Source organism: Ranitomeya imitator, chromosome 2, assembly GCF_032444005.1.
Source record: "Ranitomeya imitator isolate aRanImi1 chromosome 2, aRanImi1.pri, whole genome shotgun sequence".
NCBI lineage: Eukaryota > Metazoa > Chordata > Amphibia > Anura > Dendrobatidae > Ranitomeya > Ranitomeya imitator.
In genome coordinates, this window is record NC_091283.1 from 376,415,610 (window position 1) to 376,427,955 (window position 12,346).

The 12,346-nt window shown below is 47.6% G+C and overlaps 1 protein-coding gene across 1 annotated transcript in view; it reads left to right on the plus strand.

Annotated features, from left to right (window-relative positions):
• Positions 1 to 4,555: 4,555 nt before the first annotated feature.
• LOC138664025 (zinc finger protein 547-like) overlaps positions 4,556 to 12,346 on the plus strand; it is a 34,747-nt gene continuing 26,956 nt past the window's right edge. The window contains exon 1 of the mRNA XM_069750431.1: positions 4,556 to 4,600. The gene's annotated coding sequence lies outside the window, so the exon portion shown is untranslated. The remainder of the gene's footprint in view (positions 4,601 to 12,346) is intronic.

Below are 12,346 nucleotides of genomic sequence, written 5' to 3' on the forward strand. Positions count from 1 at the left end.
TTTCATGACACCCTTACAGCATCCAGGCCCTAATAATAGGGTATTTTTGACAAGTAGTTGAAAGATTTTCAAAGATGGCCAAGCAATATCTGGCCGACAAAACGAATGTACTCCCTAATTCCTCTGCTACCCTAAACTATTAGATTTCAAAGCTGGACATCTGGCATTCGCTGTCCCTTTATGTTGCACTGCCCTGCTGCGAGTGTCTTGTCTTAGCGGGTTTTTAGTGGCGCCGGGGAGGTCAAAATGAAAGCGCATAAATGAAAGCACATCATGAGGCCTAGTTTGGTGATTTTGAGTAACAATTGCACGAGATGAAAGAATTAATGAAACCCCTGAGATTTGACCCTGTTTTTGCAAATTATAGCCCACATTGTATTAATTTATGGGTGCTCATTTCATCTAAAGGGTGAGCTGAATTTATCTTTTTTTTCTGCATTCATTTATGGATACAGTGACCATTTTGACTCAACTGATGTCTTCTAGAAATTATCGAGCAGTGAATGTGAAAATTACAAATATGACGTTTTAGTGCCAAATACACTGTGCTGAGCTTCTGCTTCCCGAGACATTAATCCTAAAAATTAAGTTGGTTTATCCCTGCTACAGCAATGCCATACATGTAGATGTTAACCGCTGTTAGGGCAGTTGCGGGCTTATTCCTGAATTGGTCTTCTAATTAACTGCCTTTTATGAGCGTTTTATGAGGCTTACATTATTTAAACACCTAGGTTACTAGGTGCCTCTAGTGGCCAGTTATAAGTTCCCTTACTTGGGTTCGCACGTTTCTATGTCACTGCCCTGCTTATTGATTTCTATTTCTGACTTCGGCCTGTGTTTAGACTAATTTTCTGCATGATGCTTCTGCTTTTGACTTCCTGGTATTGACGTGGCTTTTTGACCATCCTCTACCAGCTTTCTCCATCATTGAGAAGCAACTCCGTGAAATCAACCAATGGGCCTCTGCTTAAGTCCAGTGAAAATCTCAGGTTGTGGGTTGTAATAATCACCTAAGCAGATTAACGATACAACTATTTATTATTCCTTACGTTCTTGGTATTACAAGAACACCGGGTAGATGGCCAAAATACATTGCCCCCAGTCCACAAGATCCTCTCCCCAGGGCCGTTCATCCCACTGGCCCGTACTAAGTGATACTCACTGTCTCCCAACTTTTGGTTGGTCCACAGTTTTCTTATCTCCGCCAGTATAGTCTGTAGGCACAGTTCCTCCAGATGACAGATAACACAACTGAAGCCCATGTATCCAGCAGCAACAGTGCTTAAGAAAGTTCCACAAATCAAGAAGACAGATTCCTTAACAGTAGCAAGTGGATTCAGCCCAGCTGGCAACCGATCTCCAAACTCCATAGGCCTTCCATACATGGCACCAGGGCCTTAGACATACAGTAGATCCTGTCCTCTCGACGTCACTCCACCAACCCTCACTAAGCACTTGGCTTATTGTCCTCCCTCCCTGGGATCAGCCTCTGAAGTGTTTACACCCTACCCACCAAAGCTAACTGTGCATTAGAGCAGGGGTCCCCAACTCCAGTCCTCAAGGCCCACCAACAGGTCATGTTTTCAGGATTTCCTTTGCATTGCACAGGTGATGCAATTATTACCTGGGCAAGACTAAGGAAATCCTGAAAACATGACATGTTGGTGGGCCTTGAGGACTGGAGTTGGGGACCCCTGCATTAGAGGATGTATTTTCCTCAAGACAAATCCAACCCTGGGACTGCATGTTAGACCCCCTGTGGCGACGGCTTCACTGGGTCTACTATCCCCATCCACACAATGGGACTAGTGATTGGGAGAACAATGGAATAATTGCTTTGCTTGATTACCAATCTTGGGTCTGGCCTTATGTATGCATAAGGGTACCGTCACACAGTGAAATTTTGATCGCTACGACGGCACGATTCGTGACGTTCGCGCGATATATCTGTGACGTTCGAGCGATATCGCAATGTCTGACACGCTCCTGCGATCAGGGACCCCGCTGAGAATCGTACGTCGTAGCAGATCGTTTGAAACTTTCTTTCGTCGTCTAGTGTCCCGCTGTGGCGGCATGATCGCATGGTGTAACATATATCGTATACGATGTGCGCATAGTAACCAACGGCTTCTACGTCGCACATACGTCATGAAATTATCGCTCCAGCGTCGTACATTGCAAAGTGTGACAGCAGTCTACGACGCTGGAGCGATATTGTTACGACGCTGGAGCGTCACGGATCGTACCGTTGTAGCGATCAAAATTTCACTGTGTGACGGTACCCTAAGTCTACGTTCACATTAGCGTCGCGTCGCCGTTGCGTCGGCGACGCACGGAAAAACGCGCGCAAAAACGCGCGCGTTTTGCGACGCGTGCGTCGTTTTTGACGAAAATCGGACGCACAGAAAATGCTACATGTAGCGTTTTCTTGCGTCCGACGCTAGCGTCGGAAACGACGCACGTGGCGAAAAACGCCACCAAAACAACGCACGCGTCCCCTATGTTAAACATAGGGGCGCGTCGCCGCTGCGTCGCCGACGCAACAGCGACGCACATTAGCGTAACGCTAATGTGAACGTAGCCTTAGATCCAGCTTGGATGTCTTCCTCTGCTTACTGTTATTGAATGCAAACATTGATACCTGAGGCTGAACTGACAAGCGAGCAAATCTCTAATAAAACACAGCAAGCAAATCTCTAGTAAAACACAACAATAAAGGTACCGTCACACTAAGCGACGCTGCAGCGATACCGACAACGATCCGGATCGCTGCAGCGTCGCTGTTTGGTCGCTGGAGAGCTGTCACACAGACAGCTCTCCAGCGACCAACTATGCCGGTAACCAGGGTAAACATCGGGTTACTAAGTGCAGGGCCGCGCTTAGTAACCCGATGTTTACCCTGGTTACCAGCGTAAAAGTAAAAAAACAAACAAACACTACATACTTACCTTCCGCTGTCTGTCCCTCGGCGCTCTGCTTCTCTGCCCTGTGTAAGCACAGCGGCCGGAAAGCACAACGATGCTGAAGTCCCCTGGTAACCAGGGTAAACATCGGGTTACTAAGCACAGGGCCACGCTTAGTAACCCGATGTTTACCCTGGTTACCATTGTAAATGTAAAAAAACCAAACACAACATACTTACATTCCGGTGTCTGTCCCCGGCCTCAGCTTCCCTGCACTGTGAAAGCGCCGGCCGGCCGTAAAGCAGAGCGGTGACGTCACCGCTGTGCTTTACGGCCGGCCGGCGCTCACAGTCAGTGCGGGAAGCTGAGGCCGGGGACAGACACCGGAATGTAAGTATGTAGGGTTTTTTTTCTTTTACATTTACACTGGTCACCAGGGTAAATATCGGGTTACTAAGCGCGGCCCTGCGCTTAGTAACCAGATATTTACCCTGGTTACCAGTGAAGACATCGCTGAATCGGCGTCACACACGCCGATTCAGCGATGTCTGCGGGAGGTCCAGCGATGAAATAAAGTTCTGGCCTTCTAGCTCCGACCAGCGATGTCACAGCAGGATCCAGATCGCTGCTGCGTGTCAAACACAACGATATCGCTATCCAGGACGCTGCAACGTCACGGATCGCTAGCGATATCGTTGTTAAGTCGCTCAGTGTGAAGGTACCTTTAGAGCAGTGGACTCCACTCTACCTGCATTCATCCCATAGTCTTTAGAACAACGTCGGCTCATCACAAAAGGTTAAATGGTGAAGGCCAGGAAACCCCCTTTAGTTTTCTAGATGGAGAGGCTAGCACAAAATCTGTTTGTTGAAGCCCTTTCAAGAGCTGCCAGGCTACAAAATGCAACAGACTTTGATTGGACCATGCTAGAGGTCAATAGGCTAAAAGAGGGTCATACACACGGCTCTGCTCTGTACACATTGTACTCACACACCTCCACACTGTACACGTCGTACTCAAGTGACCCTGCTCTGTACAAATGACTCCGCTCTGAACATGTTGTACACACAGAGCTCTGGTCGGTACACCTCGTACACGTACGGCTCCGCTCCGTACACCTCGTACACGCACGGCTCCGCTCTGTACACCTCGTACACGCACGGCTCCGCTCCGTACACCTCGTACACGCACGGCTCCGCTCCGTACACCTCGTACACGCACGGCTCCGCTCCGTACACCTCGTACACGCACGGCTCCGCTCCGTACACCTCGTACACGCACGGCTCCGCTCCGTACACCTCGTACACGCACGGCTCCGCTCCGTACACCTCATACACGCACAGCTCCGCTCAGTACACCTCGTACACGCACGGCTCCGCTCCGTACACCTCGTACACGCACGGCTCCGCTCCGTACACCTCATACACGCACGGCTCCGCTCCGTACACCTCGTACACACACGGCTCCGCTCCGTACACCTCGTACACACACGGCTCTGCTACATCCACCCTGTAAACCCCTCCTGACCCCACACAGAAACGTCCCCTCATCCAGCACCATGACAACCAGCACAGCACAGTCCTGCATACACTGAGGCCCCTGATCATGTGACCCCTGACTCCTCCCCTCCTGTGACCTCATCACAGGTCCTGTGCGCACAGAACAGCCATATATGTGGTGTGCGGCTCTGCAGGTGGAGGTAGGTGCTGGAGATTCTCCATTACTGGGCGGGGGCAGGGGGCAGTAACCCCTCCATTCCCGGAGATAGTGCCCCCAGCTCTGCCATGTGTATATGTACAGTAATAGAACGCTGGCTGTGCTCATGTATACAGGGAGGGCGCTCTGGTTTGGGGACAGATGGTGGAGATTACAGGGAATGGAAATGTCGGGTTTTTCTCTCCATAGAAATCTGGAGAAATGGAGAAACTGTAATTTCCCTAATTTCGGGTGTAATAGTTTAGAATAAAGGGATTTCCCATGAAATGTCTGTGGCGTCGGTCCTGTACTGAGGACACTGATCCTGGAGGAGGAGACTGTGGGGCAGAATACGGAGGAAACACAGAGATGTCACATTATAGGAGGATTGTGGGTTTATACCGGGATAGAAATTAATGGGAAAAAGTTGGGGCCTCATAAATCATAATCTCTAAAATAAACACTTCTTCTAAAGCAACCAATCAGTGCTCAGCTTTCATTTCCTGAACAACTCCCTTAAATGAAAGCTGGAATATTATTAGTTGATATTAGCAACGAAGAAACTGTAAAATAATAGCAGTGTATTCGAAACACTTTAGAAAATGCCCAATCCTGATGATAGCATGAAGATAAAGGAATAATGGCTGCTCAAAAAATAGCATTGTCTACATTTTCATTTCCAAAGTCGAATATTTACAACATAAAGTGAGTGAAATGTATTTTCAGACTTCCACTTTTCTGTATGATCTAATAATTATATAACTATCCTTCCTGATAACTGCTTTACATCTGCGTGGCATGGAGTCGGCCAACATCTGACACCTGCGGACAGATATTCCAGCCCCGGCTGACTGCACTACATTCCACAGTTCTTCTGCATTCTTAGGTTTTGTATTAAATGCAGCATTTTTGATGTCGCTCCACAAATTCTCCATCTGATTGAGGTCTGGGGATTGGGCGGCCACTTCATAACATCAGTCTACCGGTCTGGAGCCAGGATATTGCCCACTTGCTGGTGTTTTTGGATCGTTGTCCTGCTGAAACTCCCATGTTAAGGGCATTTCTTCTTCAGCATAAGGCAAGGCAACCTCTTCCAGTATTTTGATATATTCAAACTGGTCCACGGTGCCTGGTATGTGATAACTGGGCCCAACTCCATAGTAGGAGAAACATCCCCAAACCGTTATGCTTTCACCTCCATGTTTTACTGTCTTCACAGTTTACTGTGACCTGAATTCAGCGTTTATGGGTCGTCTCATAAACTGTGTGGGGCCTTTAGACCCAATAGCACAGTGTAGAGGGATCAGCCTTTTTCTCATCTGCACATGGAAACACGAGACATAATGAGATGAAACTGAAAGGGAGGAGATACAGATTAGATATTAGAAAACACTTTTTGACAGTGAGGGTGATCAGTGAGTGGAACAGGCTGCCGCGAGAGGTGGTGAGTTCTCCTTCAATGGAAGTCTTCAAACAGAGGCTGGACAGACATCTGTCTGAGATGGTTTAGTGAGTCCTTTATGTAGTAGTGAGTTTTACACAATGATATTGGTCCCTTCCAACACTGACATTTTATGATTCTAATAACAATCTCGCTCTCATCTGTCCATAGAATGTTTTGCCACTTCTCTTTTGGCCAGTCAATGTGTTCTTTGGCTAACCATAACCTTTTCAACATGACTTTTTTTTTTAGCAATGGTACCTTAGGAGGGTTTCTTGCAAATATTTAGGCTTCACGTAGGCGTCTTCTGATGGATACAGGACTCACAGGTAACTGAAGATCTTGGATCTCCCTACAGCTGATCATTTGATGCTTCTTTGCCGTTCTTGTGATTCTATGATCTATGCAGATGGTAGTGTTTCTTTTCCTATCACGTGTTTCGGGTTTTGTTTGCCATTTTAAAGCATTGGAAATCTTTTTAGCTGAGCAGCCAACTATTTTATTCACTTCTTTATATGTTTTCCCCTCTCCAATCAACTTATTGATCAAAGTTGTTTCTCCTACCGTTGAATGTCTGGAGCAACCCATTTTACTCACTGAGCAGGGGCTAAAACCAGCAGGTACCACATGTGCTGCCCTCCTTCTTTAAATAAGGGCCTTAATTGAAACATTATTCTTCACAGAATGAATGACCTAACAAATTCAACTCCGCACTGCTATTAATTAGAACACCTCCTGTCATTAAATAAGTCGGTTACATCGAATTAGCAGCGTACATCTCATGACTGTTAATTCTGTTGGTTGCCCATTACTCGCCTACACCTTGTCATTAATTGTTTCCCATGTTGTATGAGCTTTGCTGCCAAGAACAGTAATTACACACAGTAGAGATGTTAGACTGCTATTGTTTTGCACATAACTGTATCTGTGGGTTGGATCTGAGAGCTGAGGGGGAGTAGGGTAAGCACAGACTATTGGGTTTTGTGTTTGATCTGGTTGTTAGCCAGTGGGTGTGGACTATAACGCTGTACAGCAGTCTTGGTTAACAGTGAACTGGAGGAAAACTAGGTACATGCTGCATTTGTGGCCTTTGTCAGGTGCACATGCCCAAGAGATCTGTGTCTGACAGTGGCACTGTCACGATAGATGCCCAGACATCTATCCACTATAGGGATCCATTGTAAAGAATCCTCATGGTATACGTTCTTCACAGTGACCCTCTGTTTAGGGAAATGTAAATCGCTCAATTTTCCAGCTCATGCAAATATTGAATGGAGGAGGTGAAGATAGAATAAAAATCTTGTCCTTTATTAGTGCATCATAAAAACAAACTGACGCATTTCAGGCGATACTGCCCTTAGCCATAGCATAATAAAAACACATTACAACACAATATATAAAGGCACATAACAAAAGGCTACAACCAATCACAATACATGTCAATTAATCATATATCAAACACCTGAGTACCCATTGGACGAAGTCACACACCCTGCCCAACATGTGTTATACAAATGTTATAGTCACTAAGTCTATGTACAACTTGTAAAAATACAACAATACCCTTCGCCAACATATTTAAATACCCCCCACGTATATACATAAACCACATATCTTTATTACATTTATGCATGAAAGCATCACTTAATAAAAACACATCAGATCTGTTGCTCCGCTGCTGAGCAGAGATGGAAAAGATCCCACTCCAACGAGCACTTCATTGCATTCAAACAGTCCCTTACTAATTTTAAGACCACATTCGCCACGACAAAATAAACCTACTTCTCATCTCTCATATCCTCCCTGTCTCACAGCCCTAAGCAGTTATTCAACACCTTCAATTCTCTCCTCCGTCCCCCAGCACCTCCTCCCTCCCCACTCATCTCAGCTGAAGACTTTGCCTCATTTTTCAGGCAGAAGATTGAGAACATCAGAGACAGTTTTAGTCGACAACCCCCAGAGCCCTTCCTCCTAACTACCCAGCCCTCCACCTCCAAAACCAACTTCTCCACCATTACAGAAGATCGACTCTCCACTCTACTCTCAAGATCACATCTCACCACCGGTGTACTTGATTTGATCCCTTCCCACTTCATCCCAAACCTCGCCACAGTCTTCATCCCAACCCTAACCCATCTCTTCAACCTATCACTAACAACTGGTGTTTTCCCCTCAAGCTTTAAACATGCCTCAATCACATCTATCCTCAAAAAGCCCTCTCTTGACCCATCCTCTGTATGTAGCTATCGCTCTATATCACTTCTCCCCTATGGCTCAAAACTACGGGAACAACACATCCATCTTGAACTGTCCTCCCATCTATCTTCCTGCTCCCTCTTTAACCGCTTATAATCAGGCTTCCGGTCACACCACTCCACTGAAACTGCCCTAACTAAGGTCACCAATGACCTATTAACCGCCAAGAGCAAGCAACACTATTCTATCCTCCTCCTCCTGGACCTGTCCTCTGCCTTTGACACAGTGGACCATTCCCTGTTGCTGCGGACCCTCTCATCCCTTGGCATCACAGACTTGGCCCTATCCTGGATCTCGTCATACCTAACTGACCGGATATTCAACGTCTCCCACTCACCCACCACCTCCTTACCTCGCCCCCTATCTGAAGGAGTCCCGCAAGGTTCGGTTCTAGGGCCCCTGCTCTTCTCCATTTACACCTTTGGCCTGGGACAGCTCATAGAATCTCACGGTTTTCAGTATTATCTCTATGCTGATGACACACACAGATCTACATCTCTGGACCAGATATCACCACCCTACTAACCAGAATCCCTCAATGTCTATCCGCTATTTCATCCTCCTTCTCTGCTAGATTTCTAAAACTTAGCATGGACAAAACAGAATTCATTGTTGTCTTTCCCCCATCTCACTCAACCCCCCCCCCCCAACGAACCTATCCATTACAGCAAATGGCTGCCCACTCTCCCCAGTCCCACAAGCTCGCTGTCTCGGGGTAATCCTTGACACTGATCTCTCCTTCAAACCACATATCCAAGCCCTTTCCACTTCCTGCTGCCTTCAACTCAAAAATATTTAATGGATCCGTACATTCCTAAACCCAAGAATCTGCAAAAACCCTAGTCCATGCCCTCATCATCTCCCGCCTCGACTACTGTAACTGTAACCTCCTGCTCTGTGGCCTCCCCTCTAACACTCTCGCACCCCTCCAATCTATTCTAAACTGAGCTGCCCGACTAATCCACCTGTCCCCCCGCTATTCCCCGGCTTCTCCCCACTGTCAATCCCTTCACTGGCTCCCCATTACCCAGAGACTCCAGAACAAAAGCCTAACCATGACATACAAAGCCATCCACAACCTGTCTCCTCCATACATCTGTGACCTCGTCTCCCGCTACTTTCCTGCACGGAATCTCCGATCATCACAAGATCTCCTTCTCTACTCTCCTCTTATCTCCTCTTTCCACAATCGCATACAAGATTTCTCTCGTGCATCTGGAACTCTCTAACCCAACATATCAGACTCTCACCTACCATCGAAACCTTCAAAAAGAACCTGAAGACCCACCTCTTCCGACAAGCCTACAACTTGAAGTAACCACCGACCAAACCTATGCACGACCAGCTCTATCCTCCCCTACTGTATCCTAACCCATCGCTTGTAGATTGTGAGCCCTCGCGAGCATGGTCCTCTCTCCTCCTGTACCAGTTGTGACTTGTATTGTTCAAGATTATTGTACCGTATATACTCGAGTATAAGCCGACCCGAGTATAAGCCGACCCCCCTAATTTTGCCACAAAAAACTGGGAAAACTTAATAACTCGAGTATAAGCCTAGAGTGGGAAATGCAGCAGCTACCGGTAAATGTCAAAAGTAAAAATAGATACCAATAAAAGTAAAATTAACTGAGACATCAGTAGGTTAAGTGTTTTTGAATATCCATATTGAATCAGGAGCCCCATATAATGCTCCATAAAATTTATGATGGCACCATAAGATGCTCCATATTAAAATATGCCCCATATAATCCTGCATAAAGGTTAATAATGGCCCCATAAGATGCTCCATAAAGATATTTGCCCCATATAGGGCTGCACAAACCTTGATTATGGCCCCATAAGATGCTCTATACAGACACTTGCCCGATACAATGCTTCACAAACCTTTATTATAGCCCCATAAGATGCTCCATACAGACACTTGCCCGATACAGTGCTGCACAAACCTTGATTATGGCCCCATAAGATGCTCCATACAGACACTTGCCCGATACAATGCTGCACAAACCTTGATTATGGCCCCATAAGATGCTCCAGACACTTGCCCGATACAATGCTGCACAAACGTTGATTATGGCCCCATAAGATGCTCCATACAGACACTTGCCCCATATAGTGCTGCACAAACGTTATGGCCCCATACAGACACTTGCCCCATATAGTGCTGCACAAATGTTGATTATGGCCCCATACAGACACTTGCCCCATATAATGCTGCACAAGCATTATGGCCCCAGAAGATGCTCCATACAGACACTTGCCCCATTTGCTGTTGCGATTAAAAAAAAAAAATCACATACTCACTTCTCCGTCGCTCAGGCCCCCGGCACTTTCAATATTCACCTGCTCCTCGTTTCGGCGCCGCTCCATCTTGAGTGTCTTCTGCACTGACGTTCAGGCAGAGGGCGCGCACTATCCACGTCACCGCGCCCTCTGACCTGAGCGGCACTGCAGAAGACGCTGAAAATGGAGCGGCGCCAGAACGAGGAGCAGGTGAATATCGCGCAGCGCTCCCCTCCCCGATATACTCACCTGCTCCTGGTGCTGTGCAGTCCCTGCTTCCCTGGCGCCTCTGCTTCTTCCTGTACTAAGCGGTCACCGTTACCGCTCATTACAGTAATGAATATGCGGCTCCACCCCTATGGGAGGTGGAGAAGCATATTCATTACTGTAATGAGCGGTACCATGTGACCGCTCAGTACAGGAAGGAGCCAGGGACCTGCAGGGACCGCACCAGGAGCAGGTGAGTATAATTAGACAGCTGCCGCTCCTCCCCCGACCCCTGGGTATGACTCGAGTATAAGCCGAGAGGGGTACTTTCAGCCCAAAAAATGGGCTGAAAATCTCGGCTTATACTCGAGTATATACGGTACTTGTTTTTATTATGTATATCCCTTCTCACATGTAAAGCGCCATGGATTAACCCCTTCCCGACCTTTGACGCAGCGTATGCATCATGAAAACCTGTGCCAATCCTACCTATGACGCAGCATATGCGTCATGGTCGGATCGCGCTCCTGCAGGCCGGGTGAAAGGGTTAACTGTAATTTCAACCGACCTGCAGGCACAGGGGGAGTTGTACTTGAGCCCGGGGGGGAGGCTTCGCCCCCCCGTGGCTACGATCGCTCTGATTGACTGTTGAAAGTGACGTTTCACTTTCAATCAGAGCGATAGTAATATTTCGCCAATTAAAATTGGTGAAATGTTACAATCCAGCCATGGCCGATGCTGCAATAGCATCAGCCATGGCTGGAGATCGCGATCTGCCCCCCCACTGCCACCGATCTCCTCCCCTCCGTCCTCCGTCCGGTTATTAGCTGTCCTCCGCTCCCCTCCGTCCTCCTGTCCGCTCCCCCCGCAGTCCGATCCCCCCATCATACTTACCGACCTCCCGTGTCCCTCCCGGTGTCCGTCCGTCTGCTCCATGGGTGCCGCCATCTTGCAAAATGGCGGGCACATTCGCAGTGCGCCCGCCGAATCTGCCGGCTGGCAGATTCGTTACAAGTACATTTTGATCGCTGTGATAGCTTCTATCACAGCGATCAAAATAAAAAAAAATAATAAATAAACCCCCCCTTTATCACCCCCATAGGTAGGGACAAAAATAAAATAAAGAAAATATTTTTTTTCCCCACTAGGGCTAGGGTTAGGGCTAGGGTTAGGCTGGGTTCACACTGCGTTAGTGTGACCTGTTTAACGGACTACGTTACACCGCGGCATAACGCGGTGTAACGTAGTCCGTTAACGCCATTACTTTTAATGGCGAACGCATTGCTAGCGCACGCCCACAATGGGCGTGCGCTAGCGATGTGCCATCATTGAGTGACGGACCAGAGACGCAGGCTGCAGCGTTTCCAGGTCCGTCACTGCTAGCGCACTGCTAGCGCAGATGGAGCTAGCAGATGCCAAAGTCGACACTTGCGTTAGTGCACGGATTTGTTGAACGGACTGCACAACGCAAGTGTGAACCTAGCCTTAGGGTTAGGGCTAGAATTAGAACTAGGGTTAGGGTTAGAATTAGGCTATGCGCACATGGTGCGGATTTGGCTGCGC